This window comes from Triturus cristatus, chromosome 4_1 (assembly GCF_964204655.1).
Source record: "Triturus cristatus chromosome 4_1, aTriCri1.1, whole genome shotgun sequence".
NCBI lineage: Eukaryota > Metazoa > Chordata > Amphibia > Caudata > Salamandridae > Triturus > Triturus cristatus.
The window spans coordinates 359,489,660-359,503,958 of record NC_140585.1 but is presented as its reverse complement, the minus strand read 5'-3'; the positions used below and the strand labels follow the sequence as shown (position 1 = coordinate 359,503,958).

Sequence of the window (14,299 nt, the reverse complement as noted above, 5' to 3'; positions counted from 1 at the left end):
CAGATTTATTTTATTTAGTCTTTGTGAATGGAAAATTCAGCATTGTGTATCTCAAACGCCCTTTGTTTTCTATCAACATTTGAAGTAGATAAAAGAAATGATTACGAAACACGTCAAAGTAAACATTTGCTCTCGCAACGAGAAAACAATTGACTTTGAAACTTCTGGTACGTTCCAGAATCATCAGCCTACCAATCGGCTGTGCCGCGTACCTGCGTGCTTGCCTTTTGTTTGTACATTACCAACCGCAGACCTTGGGTTTTGACATCGATCAGGTCACGAGATGCAGACGTGGAAAGTCCCTGGTCGCAGAGTTCTTGTTTACGCAGATGTTACTCTAAAAATAGGTCGCATACTCATGTGACTGAAATTTCCGACGTCACTGAAGGGTGATAACGAGACAGGCTCACTTACTGGACCGTTTCTTCGCAGGGCAGACTGAGGAGAAGTAAAGACGCAAACGAAGTTTCCAACACTTTGGGCGGGATCGCAAAACTTGTTTTTTACTGGCGCTAATCCTTGTCCTGTGTGGTAAGTAAGGCAGTTCTTGGTGCAGACCCCTTTCCCCACCCTATTACGAAAGCAGACTTGTGAAGGTGGAAATATGTGACCTGAAACTTTGTGCATATTTGTTATGTTGCATTTTGTTGAAGTGGTTACTTGAGTTACCGATTTTTGTTCTGTTGTGTTTTAGTGTTACATTAGTATGCTGTGGCTGTTTTGTACTGTGGCTATTGTACTACAGTTTGTTTACACTTTTTTTGCGCTGGGCGCTAGTATGTGTTTGCTGTGTTATGTTGTTTTTTGTGATGTCGTGCTTTGTTTTCTTGTTCACTTTTTTTTTTTTAGATATTATTAACATATTCTGATATATTTTGAGTCAAAGGCATCACTGTTCCAGTGACAAACAAGCCATTATCAATGTTAGTCACCAGGTCCAGACATCAGGAGCTGTGGGATACGTGGAAAGAAAGGCGCAGCAGTTGTTTCTGGGTGTCCGGAGTACACCCACAATTGCGAAGTGACCGACCGGCGACCACCTGTTTTATAACCATTGTAATATCATTTTTTTTATTTGGCATTGTGTGGATGTTTTCTGCATTTTACATGGTACTGATGTCTGCCACAACTGCGCCTTTTTCCCGCAAACTGTGGGGCAGATTTATGAGCCCCTTGCGCCACTTTTGCGTCACTTTTAACATGGGAAAAGTGACGCAAAAGTGGCGCAAGGGGCTCATAAATCTGCCCCTGTGTTTTTAATATGTGCCGTGCTGTCTGTCTCCATTAATATCACGTCACTAAATGGGCTGCACGTTTCAGTTGTAAGCCTTAATTGGCGATCCAGCATGTTCGTTTCAGAGCTTTATGCTATTTTAACCAATGTTCACTGAAATAAATAAAGTTGAATAAAGTTATGTTTAGATGCTAAGATCAGTTATTTTTTAATACCATTAAAGAAAACCAGAAACATTCTCATAAAATATACTGTAGCTAGTGTGACGTTATCACACCTCATAATGTTCATTTTGTTTTTCAAATACCTTTTCTCAGTTTACAAATTCTGCTCAAAGCTTCTAAATTATTTGTTTCGATTCTATAATGATTTGTGCGGATTGCACAAGAAAACTATAAATCATAGAGGCTACAAAATAAGAGGGCTCTATGTGGAATTTTGCCACATAACATTGCAAAATCAGCTAAACAGACTGCAGGAGGACACTTTCCTCTCGGTGCTTTTGTAAAACTGGTGTAATACTGATTAGTAGTTGTTCTGTATTGTCATATATATATATGTAGTTTACAGATATCTTGGCGATGAAGTGCCCGAAGTCTGTCGAGGACCGTCACAAACGTATGTGGAATCTGGCTGCTGAGAGCTGCCCAGGTGCATCTGTCCTCCAGTCTCCGGGTGTCTGTGGCGGTAAATGAAATGTGCATACGTTCTCCTGGAAAAAAATATTTATTTTAGCTGTTGGGGCAGGATGGACACACCCCAACCTCAGAAAGAACCAAGGCGATGACCATAAAGAGGAACATTTAGCCAGGGATCCAAGTAAAATATTCAGGTTTTTTTCAAATGAGCTAACTTTAATGTAACTCTACTGTTTGACCCTAATTCTATCAATAATACCAGCCCAAACCTCGCACTAGTACGAGCATTTATTGAGCATAGATCCATGATCCGTCCCGCATACCAGTTGCTACTGGTACATAGTACTAATGCTCTTGCACAGAATCGTAGAAAAATAAAGAAAAACGCTTTCTGGATGGCTTATGAACATGGCCCCGTATAAGAACATCAACTGAACATTTCCATAACCAAATAGATCCGCGTAAGTCTGTTTATGGTAAGTTCAATTTGATTTGTTAAGAGAAAAAGCTGCGTTTTCAACAGAAGTTTCCAAAGGGTGAACACAAAGCCGCGGTCTGAAGACCATGCCCAGTTAATAATGGTGGGAGCAGGGGGTGGTAAAATCCCACAGAGCCCGGTTGTGGGCCACCCTGCTGCCATTGCCTGCCGGGCACATCCAAAGCAGCTGCGACCTGTGCAGGTAAGAGCGGTGGGGCCCGGTGGGGGGAGGGATGCGACAGACAACCACAAGGGAAAATTAAATAATGAATTAATTTTCCCTCCTCGTCGTCTGTCGAAATCCCCCCACCACCCCACCGCTCTTTCCTGCACGGGCCACAGTTGATCCAAAGACGGAACCTGTGGCCATAGTGGTAAGGTGCCAGTAGGAGGGGGTGACCAAAGGATACACCCGGAAACAATACCTTGAGTGTGTTTCGAAACATATGGGGCTGGACACTATTCAGGGGAATGAGGGTAGGAGTACTTATTATCGAGCTAAGTAGAGATGACCCTCATTCACAATAGATCAATTCATTCACTTTTTGTTACCAACATGCAGACCTTTTTCATCATGTCACGTTTCATTACTTTAATCAGGAAACGGTTTTGAATTTCAAATGTGCAGACCTAGTTATATGGGCCACAGTCAAAGATGTTCTACCATATAACATTGATATATACTAGACATACAGTGATACAGTTTACAATCTTAACACTAATTTCACACTTCTTTAAAATGCAAGACCTGTAACATTAATACATTGTGCACATATGACACTCAGGCCCTGATTAAAGTCTGCCCGACACCGCATTGGTCTGGAACCGCCCGACCATAGGACGGCGGTTCCGACCTCTGTATTAGGACGCGACCGGCCATAGGGCGGTCGGAAACATCAATGCTACAATGAAAGCTTGTGCGGAGAGCGGAAAAGGCCCGCAGCACAAGCTTCCATTGTACAAGGGATGTTTTTTAAATATCCCTGCACCGTGTGGCAGGCACCTCAAGGTGCCTACCACTCGTTGCATGGATGCTTAGGGAGCACCTATGATGCCCCCCAGGCTCAAAAGTGGAGGGCCAAAAGGAAAGGGGGGCCTGCTAGGGGACCCCAAAAACACTTTCCGACAGCCTTTCCATGTCAGAAAGGCCGACACGAAAGGTCTGTCGGAAACTGTCATAATGCCAGCGGCAGTGCCGAGTCTGGCTCCACCGTCATTAGGGGATCTTTGATTGCTTCTGACGCACTGACTGGCCCCCAGAGTCGGTAAACAGCCCTTACAAGGAGTCCTTCACTACGCATGCAATTACAACGCGGTCGTTACAACAACCGTGTTGTAACAACGCATTCCATTACCCCGCAAGTCATAACAACGACTTGCGGAGGGGGGAGAAGGTGTTGGATTTAAAATTAATACCTTCCCCACTGTTGCACAGACTGCAGTTTGAATAGTAAATTATACTATTCCAACATCCAGCGCTGCCCCTAGAGCAAGTCCTTGTTACGACTTGGGGGGTAATGGTACGCGTTGTTACAACGCAGTCATAACGACTGCATTGTAATTGCATGTGGAGTAAAGACATGCGTTATAAGAAGTCATACTTCCCAGAGTCCATCGGACGCGCCGCAGACGGTCACTCTGCCCAATGCCTCCACCCGACGCATCATAATGCGGCTGGTGGACTGCAATGTCAGATGCTGGGCGGTCCGCAACCGATCGACCATCGGTGCGCCCGACATCGTAATCCGGTCCAATGTGGTTTTACATACTTTAAAAATATGGGTACATACCCATTAGTTCTTATTCCAGACTTTGCAGTTTTCAAGAAGTCACTAAACGATATGTATTGTGGTGTGTCCCCTGACTGGTTGCTTTTTGGTGTCTTTAAATTTAGTGTATGGTTTCCGTCCACTTAATATGAGGCACCAGAGAATTCTACTACAGTGCTAATGCATTTCAATCTTAATGGGGCTATAATTTGCAAGATCTGTCTCTGGACTTACACAATATTTTTTAGGTAGAGGATGGTTAAATGAATTGTTTCAGTCTTCTACTAGAAATTCTTCTTGTTATTGGCCCTCTACTGTGGGAGTTTCATTGGCATGGTATTCCTAAAATTAAGCCACTGGAGAATACCACAGTGGTTCGCCTCCGTACACAGCCTCCACTACTCCTGGCTTGGTCATTCTCTGGTGGTATTGTTCTATTTCTGCTATCACTAAAATGTCAAGCCTCGATGCAATTATCTGAGCTTGCGGCATCCAGATTTTTGGCTTTTCTGTTCTCTGGTGGTGTGGTTTCCTTCTGCTGCGTCACTGTCAGGTGTGGCATCCACCTGGCATTGCACTCATGTACATTTGACATTTTAAAACATTTTCAGATTAAATTAATCAAATGTGGCATGATAAAATGTTACTGACTAAAAATGAATCTATGGTGAATGAAGACTATCTCTCCTTATCTCAGCCCCATTCGGAAACAACCATGGGCTTTGCGCAGGGGGCACTGAGATCAGGGTACATGGTGCAGGGTATAGCTGAAACCCCCAACTGGAGACTAGTGACCTCAGAGCACAATGATAGACAGTACCGGTCAGTACTGTGAGTGTGGAGTCTCACTGCATGGTGTGACCAAAAACCATGTCATATACTGCATGCTAGCAGGGTATATATGAAGGCTATAATCTGTGAATTTGGGAAGAAGGGGATTATGCACTAGGGATAGTCGCAAACCACACCTTTGATCGAGTAACATTTCAGACCAAAGTCTCTGCTCGGTTGGTAGTGTGTGGGGTAGTGAGCCTCATGAAGTATAGCGCTAAAAACCCTAAAAAATTACGAAAGTCGTTTGATTGACCTACCGTCTCCTTGCTGACAACGCAGCATTGTCTTGTGAGACCTCCATCAGCCTTGATACATTTCTGGAGAAATATGCCTTGTTCTTTGAAGAGAGAAGTTCAGGTAACAATAATAGTCAAACCAAATACATGGGCTTCTTTTAAATGGAATCTTTGCTTGGGTTCCATCCAACCAGACGCGATTCCTGAATTTGAATACCTCAGAGTACACCTTAGCGAGGACAAGATGGACCAAACAAAACACAAGGAGTGTCATGGTGCCTCACAGAGTTTGTCTCTAGCTTTGGGGATTTAGCAACCATGATGTCAACCATGATATTTCTGAGGCGGTGTTATACCGCTGCAGGAGTTACAACAATTTAAAGTGCCATATTGTGGGTTATGCTTATAACCAATGAGAACTCGCTGCTCTGATCTTTATTCAAGTTACATAGTGCAGCAATAGTATAACTTTCTTAGAATTTGGCAATGCGGAGAATAATGAGGAATATTCAAGATCATTTCTGTTTTGCATTAGGGCCTAGACTGCTGCAGAGTTATGGTCTCTTGGAAGATGAAATCAGGGCTGGGAGTAGTTAGTACCTTCCTTGAGCTCGATATTGGAGCCCATTTGCTATGCTAGTGCTTGGAGGAACCCCTTAGATCAAGAATTGTTTGATATCCAATTGAAGGAAGGGTATTTTTTTGTGATCAAAACACGAGTTATTTCTTACCAGAAGAGTGCATTATTCTTTTCATATCTATTGATAAAATCAGCTTGGGAGTTTCAATCTTACCCAGAATGGCTGGATGGCCACCGTTTCCAATGTGCGAAATGGTATTTAGAACATACTACAAAACATTCAGGAAGAGCCCACCACACTCAGTGCACTTGTTCTGTTTCTATACTAGACCGAAACTGGGGCATTTTTTCCTTTTTCTCCGGCATATTCTGATTTTCTGCCATGAATTGCTTTTGCCAGTCTGTAGTTCATCTGAAGGCAGAACTTTTACTATGCAAAGCAGTCTTCTGTGGTAAATAATTTAATTACCAGTACTTAATTTGATGCGGAAAATCTATAATAATAGCTCGGTAAAATAAGAGGCAGAATCCGTGGTATTAGAGGTTCGGAACGGGCTTTATTCCAAAATCAATTCGAATTGAGGACTCCATATTCCGTCACCACGAAGGTTCAGGAAGTGAAGGACAATACTTTATTGACAGATAATCATATTTATAGAAGAGGCATTATAGTGAAACAGATGCAGGAGGCGTAACAGTTGATAACAGAGGAAAAAACATACATGCGTAACTAAAATGGGCGTAACTAGGCGTAACTAAAGAACGTCATTAGGTATGATGTCTCAAATGGGTGGTTCTATGAAAGAATTTCGCAATGTCAGCAAAAAAATACTTGGCAGAGATGCGCGCGCAGCAGCATGACGTGTGATTGACGTGTAACTAGAGGGTGAAGGGGACTTGACATTTAGCTCTACATGTGGAGACAAAAGTCTGGGGTTATGTCAACCTAATCCCAAATCATATCTAATATCCTATGTTTAAAGAACTGTGTTATCCAAAAAGAGAGGTCTCTTAGGATAGAATCTCATTCTATACTGACTATACTGACTGTTAGTGCGTGTACAAGCGTCTAAGTGTCTACACTAGATGCGAGGGGGTAGGAATATTCCATGGTAACAGGGCTATGAATTACTTGCATGAGGGCAGCGAGGCCTGGCCCCTTTGCACGGTAGCTGGAGGAATGTTTACCTAAACTACTAGACATGAATGCATCGGATGAGGAGCGAAGGAGATAATCTCGAAGGTGAAATACAGTTTTTGGCAGGCAGACAGGCCGAGTCAGGCACCGTTAGCCGCGCAGGGAGTAGGACAAAGTTCATGGATACAGATGCGAGCTCAGACTGGAGCTTTCAGAGGCAGAAGGCAGGAAAAGGCTTGGTGGCAGAATCAGGGCCTACTCGCCTGGACTGTAAAATAGGATAAATGAACCATATAAAGCCGGTGGCCTTTCATACTTAGGAATAGAATATCCGGCCCATTCATGGCGGATCTGAAAGAGGACATGTTGACGGTGGACGCACATGTGTTTGCGTCTTCATAACTGGAACTGGAGGGAACATACATGTACTTGTGATTTATACATGAAACCGTTGGGGTCCAAGATAGGGGACATAACTGATCATAAAAATCCATATTTCCACATTCCCTCCTTGTCCCCTACTTTGCCCTTAGGAGATATCCATCTTCATCAATCCGTTGATCTGTTCATATAACATCATTTGTTCTTCTTTCTTCTTCCGGAATCTCGAACGAAAACTTAGATGTGGGATACACGAGGTGGCACACAGACCACAAATCGCTGGCCCACATTGTAGACATAAGCAGCAACTGAATAGTATGAGAAAGCCAATACCTAGGAAGGAGAGCATTCTCCATCCCCAGGCTGACAACACGCCCCAGAACCAACCGGACCAAGTCCAGGTGCCTGGATTCTGGTGTATCTGGCTTACAATCTTATGAAGGCGGGTTATGGCTTTATATACAGACGGCGAATTTTCTGGTATGAAAATGCAACAACTTGATCCGATGACCCTACAAGCTCCGCCCCTATCGGCCAGGATGACGTCAAGGACAAGACGATTTTGAAGCACAACAATCCGCATAGCAGACTGCTCTTCTGTTAAATTGCCTAAGGCGGAAATAGTTTCGTTCACTACTGCTTCAAGGGTTCTGGTTAATCTACGTATCAGCTTACTATTAGTGACTGTACCTATATAAGGAAAGAAACCTTTATTGAAATCTGTGTATTTTTCCCATGCTGTTTCAGTGTAATCGACGATTGGGAGATCTCTCTGCTGTCTATTGTGTACTAAATGAGTATTTCTATGATAATCAGGAGGAGCTAGGAAAACAGGTGGCAGAAGGAATGCTATGTAACAGGTACCATCCCAATCTAAAGGTAGACGTATATATGCGGTCTGGCCACATATAAAGTAGGAATGACGAGAAGCTCTAAATGTAGACTTGCCTTGATCACTGAATTTTATCACAGTGGTGCATTTACTATGGCCCATGTGTATGGAGCCATTCTTTCTTATGCATAGTTCCCCTTTAACTGGGAATACGGACATGGCGGGCAATATTGGTGTAGTTTCAGATTCAACGTTCAGGATCATGAGGTTAAGTGTAAAATTACCTAATCCATATACTTCATTTTCTAGATCAGTTCCTGTTCTTTTGGGAAGTCCCTCCTTGTTAGGGTAGCAGACTTTAAGCAAAACTAAGTTCAGGTTTCCCCATACCCAGTTGTCTTGATAAGCTACTGAGTTTGAATCTAAGGAATTAATTAAACTAAACCATGCTCCACAGGAGCCATTGTGTGTGAACGGATATGGAAAGAGGGGCAAAACTCCCTTATAGTTCTGATAGGGAGGGAGTCGGCCACATATCCAACAATTTGTAGCATTGCTAGTCTGATGGGAATGATGTAACATACTAATAAAAGTGTTGTTGCGCAGCGCAAATCTATAGGACAACTCATGCGGGGGTAATTCACTAAAAGAATGTTCAGCAGTAACATTGTAAACATGTTTAGAAATAGGATAATATATGTGCAACAATATACTTGCAGCGATTATTAAAAGACATAAGAAAAACAAAATTAATAACGTCACTGTGCAATGACTACGCAGTGATTTACAGTACGCATGTTTTTTCAACTGCATTTGATTATTTCTTTCTCTATTCCGGTCCAGAGGATACATGTCAGAGACAAATTCAACCGATTCACCTTGGAGAGGACTTAAACAATCAAATTGTCTGACTGATTGGACCTCAATTTTAGTCTATATAATTCTGAGTTCGTTTGCTCAACCAAGGGGAGCTTTGAGTCTGACTTTGAGGAAATACAGGGTTTAGTCTCTATATCGGATGGTAGTCCATGAAATTTCTTGATATGACTCGAGTGTATCCAACCTTTGCGACCTTCGATCTTCACGGCTGTCCTCGTGGTGAGCAGTACAAGTTGAGGCGATTTCCACCTCGGATCCAGCTGAGTCTTCCGGTCAAAATTCCGCACTAACACCAAGTCCCCGGGAACTACGTCGTGGGGTTTCACCTCGGTGTTGTCGGGAAAGGCTGCAGCTACCTGTGAACGACAAGATTGTAGTGCAGACATCAAGGAAGCCAGGTAATCTGTCAGCATATTACAGTCAACGTCAGTTATTTTACGAGGTATAGGCGTCCCCCACATATTTGGTGGTCTACCGAAGATCACCTCATACGGGGATAGCCCTGTTCGAGAGTGCGCTACCATTCTCATGTAAAAGAGTGCAACTGGTAAGGCTACTACCCAATCGACACCTTTCTGTCTACATATTTTGGACAATCTAATTTTCAGAGTTTGATTATGTCGTTCCACGAGACCTGCTGCCTCGGGGTGTCGGACACAGTGAAATCTCCATTGATAGCCTAACAAAAGTGAAACGTGTTTCATTAGTTCGGATGAGAACGGCTGGCCGTTATCTGAGTAGACAACACGTGGTAAACCGTACCGTGGGAAGAATTCTCGAACTAACTGTTTGGCAGTAGTCGGGGCAGTGTAATCTGAGACCGGGTATGCCTCTGTCCAACGGGAAAGAGCACAAACAACTACAAGAACATATTTGAATCCTCGACATCGTTCCATCTGGATATAATCCATCTGGAGGACTTCAAAAGGGTGATCAGGAGGCTGAAATCCACCCTGTTCTACGGGAATGCTTTTACCTGGGTTAAACTGACAACAGATCATACAGGTACGAACTTTTTGTTTAGCTGCTGCTCGTAAATGTTTGTTGAACCAAATGTGTTGAATGCTGTCTAGCATAGCTTTTTCTCCTAGGTGCGCTGGACTATGTATTGTATTAATGATAACTTGCACCATAGAGTCGGGAAGAAACCATACAGATTTTTCCTTCGTCATCCATCCCTGATCGGTTTGGATCCCTCCTAATTCAGTCCATTTCTTTATTTCTTCTGGTGTAGCATGTGTCTGTATGTCAATTACGTCAAGAGCGGGATCCTTAACCATCATGCAATGTGTTGGTGTCGGAACTATTGTCTTTGTCATGTCAGATGTGTGAGTTTGAGCAGTCTGTTTAGCTGTTCTGTCAGCTAGATCATTGCCTTGGGAAATGATATCAGTAACTTTCGTGTGAGCTTTACATTTCATAATTGATATTGCAGTGGGTAGATGTATTGCATCTAATAAGGCATGAATGAGGGGTCCGTGCTGAATGTGGGCACCGTGAGAAGTTAAATAACCTCTCTCTCGCCACAGCACGCCGAAGTCATGGACGACTCCGAATGCATAACGTGAATCAGTGTATATGTTGACTTTCTTATTTGTGGCTTGAATACAGGCTTGTGTCAGAGCGATGAGCTCTGCTGCTTGAGCTGACAAGGTATTAATACGATTTGTTTCAATGACTTCAGTGTCTGTTGTGACTGCATACGCGGCCACTAGCTCTCCTGTACTTGTTCTCATACATGAACCATCTACATACAACGTCAGGTCTGGATCTGTCAATGGGACGTCTGTCAAGTCTTGTCTGGGTTTCGTCGTGATAGTAATAACTTCAATACAATCATGTGCTAGTGGGTCTGTTCCATTTACTGGCAAAAGTGTGGCAGGATTCAATGTATTACAACGTCTGATTTCTATGTGTGGCTGGAACAATGTTAATTCGTAACCGGTAAGTCTTGCTATAGTCAAGTGTTGTGTTTGCGTTCGGTTCAAGAGAACCTCTACTGCGTGTGGTACTTGTACTGTCAATGGATGTCCTAACACTATGGCATCGCTTTGTCTGATTGCTAAAGCTGTCGCTGCCACTGATTTCAGGCACGCAGGCAGAGCCTGAGCTACGGGATCTAATGTACTAGAAAAATAAGCACATGGTTTGTGTGCTCCTGCTTGTTCCTGCGTGAGTACTGACAAGGCAGTACCTTCGCGTTCTGTAACAAAGAGTGTAAACTGTTTACTGTAACATGGTGTTGCTAGGACAGGTGCTTGACATAAAGCTTTCTTTAGGCTTTCAAAAGCTTGTGTATGTTCCTGAGTCCAAGGGAGGACAGTCGATGTGGCTGCCTCCTGTGTTGTCAACTGAATGAGTGGTTTTGCTAGAAATGCATACTGAGGGATCCACTGCCTACAATATGAAGTGAGGCCTATAAAAGCCCGTACCTCCTTTTGTGTCTTGGGTATTGGCATGTTAGCAATTAACTGGATGCGATCTGGTGTAAGCTGCCTTCCCTCCTTGGACAGCGAGTGACCAAGGTAAACAACTCGCTGAACACAGAATTGCAGCTTAGAAGGGGACACCTTGTGCCCCTTTTCGGCCAAAAATTGTAAAACCGTCAGTGAGGCTTTTTCACATTCAGGTTCGCTTCTAGCGGTGATCAGCAGATCATCGACATATTGAAGCAGGGCAGTGTTGACTGGCATGTGGATACTGTCAAGTTCTCGTTTCAGTGCTTGGCTATAGATGCTGGGGCTTTCTGTGAATCCTTGAGGTGCGCGTGTGAATTTAAAGCTTCGTCCATTTAAACTAAATCCGAACAAGTATTGGCTTTCCGGATCTATTGGGACGCTGAAAAAGGCATTCTTGAGATCAATTACAGTAAAGAATGTTGCTTCGGAATCAATGGCTGTCAGTAATGAAGAAATGTCTGGAACTACGGGGTATTGTGGTACAATACATTTATTTAATTCGCGCAGATCAATAACCAATCGATATACTGGCGGGGCTTTTGGATCAGTTCGTTTAAGAATCGGAATTATCGGGGAATTACATACATTGGAGTCAGTTTCCACAACCACTCCTTGGGTAATAAGCTCGTCAATGATTTGCAGTAAAGCCAATACAGCATCTGGTGGTAACTTGTATTGTCGCATTCGTACTAGTACCACTCCTGTCTTTAGTGTGACTCGATATGGTGTAATGTTCATGCAACCAACATCTGTAGGGCCTTGTGCCCATAAATGTGCGGGTAAAGTCTGCAGTCGGTGATCCATGTCTCGGGACACGTAGTGCCCTTTGAAATCACGTAAAAACAATCTTACTCCTTCCGGAGAACAACATATTATAGCTCCTAGAGCTTTCAATGTTTTTATACCTAATAGGTTTTCTGGACATGATTTAGTAAGCAATAAATCTGTAGTTCGTGTCAAGGGACCAATCGTAAGTGGAAGAGGCTGTGACACTTCGTTAATGATAGGTTTTCCTGAAAAACCAAGGGAAATATTCTGTGAGCCTGAGAGGGGTGCCCCTGGAACTTCACTACGTTTTATGGTTGTTCGGCTTGCCCCTGTATCAAGTAAAATTTTTCTATCCTGGCCTAATAGTTCACTGTGTACATAAGGTCCTTCTTGATCTACAGGGACCTCGATAAGGGGTAAGCCAACTTCCCTCTCTAGGCTGTTTCATGAGTATCGTTGATAATCAGGATAGTCATACTGTGCAGTCTGGTACATCTGTCGTGTCGTTGTTGGTGTAGCAGCAATAGGCTGCGGTGGTGGAGCTGGCATAGACTGTTGCGGAGCCGGCATGGCCTGTGCATGCTGCGGGGCTCCTTGTTGGTTCTGATCCTGTCTAAGTGGCCGTGGTCTTTCTTTTGTATTACCTATGGCGATATTATGTTTTAAAACTGGACAATCGTGTACATAATGACCTGGCTGTTTACAATAGTTGCATGTCCCTTTTACAGGACCTGGTGAAACACTGGACTGTGTCATACCCTTTTTATGACCGTCAGCTGGAACTGTCTGGGAAACTAGCATTTTCATTTTCGTGTCTTTCATGCGTCTTTGTTCATGTTCTTGTTCCTCTCTAATTCTATTGTGATGGTACTGTAACATTTGTAACATTTGTGACGGAGTGTTACCTTGCCAGGTACTCTCGAATTTCAATACTCTATTCTTAACTTGGGGCAAGGAATTTTCAACTAATTTTGTCACAAACAGATGTGGATACGATTCGCTACTTGCTTTTATTCCACTATTTATACCAAAACATTTTTCGAATCGGGCATAGAAATCACTAGTGTCTTCATCTTGCTTTTGTTTACAGGCTGAGATTGCACCCCAGTCTTCCTTTTTCGTAGTTAATAAACGTGGCAGTACCTGTACTAATAAACCTGGTAGTATTTTGGTCTTTTCCCCAAGCCCCAAACCTGGACCTCGAGCTGTTTCTTCGTTTTCTAATGCTGTCCAATCTATCTTTTGGTCTCCCACCTCCCAATCCTTTTCCTTGAGTTTTTCGTAAATGCCCGCAGGCATTAATACCTTTAATATTTTCATAATGTCGGGAGAGGTATACTCTCCCATGAGCAACATGTCTTTAATTTCACGGTGGAAACCCGCTGGGTCTTTGTCATGACTGGGTACCACTTTCTTCATTTCTAATAGTTCCATTTTAGATATGGGTGTGTATACAAACACACGTTTAAACTGATTGTCATCACCTTTTATCGGGTGGACTTCGCGTAAGGGATTCTGTCTATCCATATAATACGTCGTTCTTTCCTTGATGGGCAGTGAGACATGTTCGGGGCATACAAAAAGAATGTACTGCTTTCTGGATTCTAGTATTTCTCTAATTAACTCAGTACCTGAACCTCTCCATTTATTCGTGAGTAATTCAGTTAACATATCAGGTAAGGGACCAGGATCGGAGTGTTGGCTTTTATATAATATAAGGAGTTGTTGAATCATGTAGATACCAGCTAAACGCTGTTCATCTGGGGTGAGGTTCAAAAACGTGTGTGCTAGTGTATCATCACTATATTTTCCGGGACTGTCAACCCAGTGAACGGCTGACCTGGCTAATTCTTGTTCGTCCATAGAATCGAGTATATGATAACCCCTTCGTTCTCGGAGTAATTTGTCAGCGGCTTGGAACGAATGTTTGGGGGACCTTATATTTATTATAGGGGTTTGGAAATTTCTGTTATTTTCTGGACGTATTGGACGTATCGGATCAGCAAAGCATCTAGTATTATTACAAGATCTTCCTCTACCTACATAGGCCATTGTTTCTAACTGTCCTGTGGG

At 43.1% G+C, this 14,299-nt stretch overlaps 1 long non-coding RNA gene across 1 annotated transcript in view; it reads left to right on the top strand.

The window, feature by feature from the left end:
* The first annotated feature begins 420 nt into the window (after positions 1–420).
* Positions 421–14,299, top strand: part of LOC146854947 (uncharacterized) — a 36,984-nt gene continuing 23,105 nt past the window's right edge. The window contains exon 1 of the long non-coding RNA XR_014980770.1: positions 421–531. This is a non-coding gene — a long non-coding RNA (uncharacterized LOC146854947). The remainder of the gene's footprint in view (positions 532–14,299) is intronic.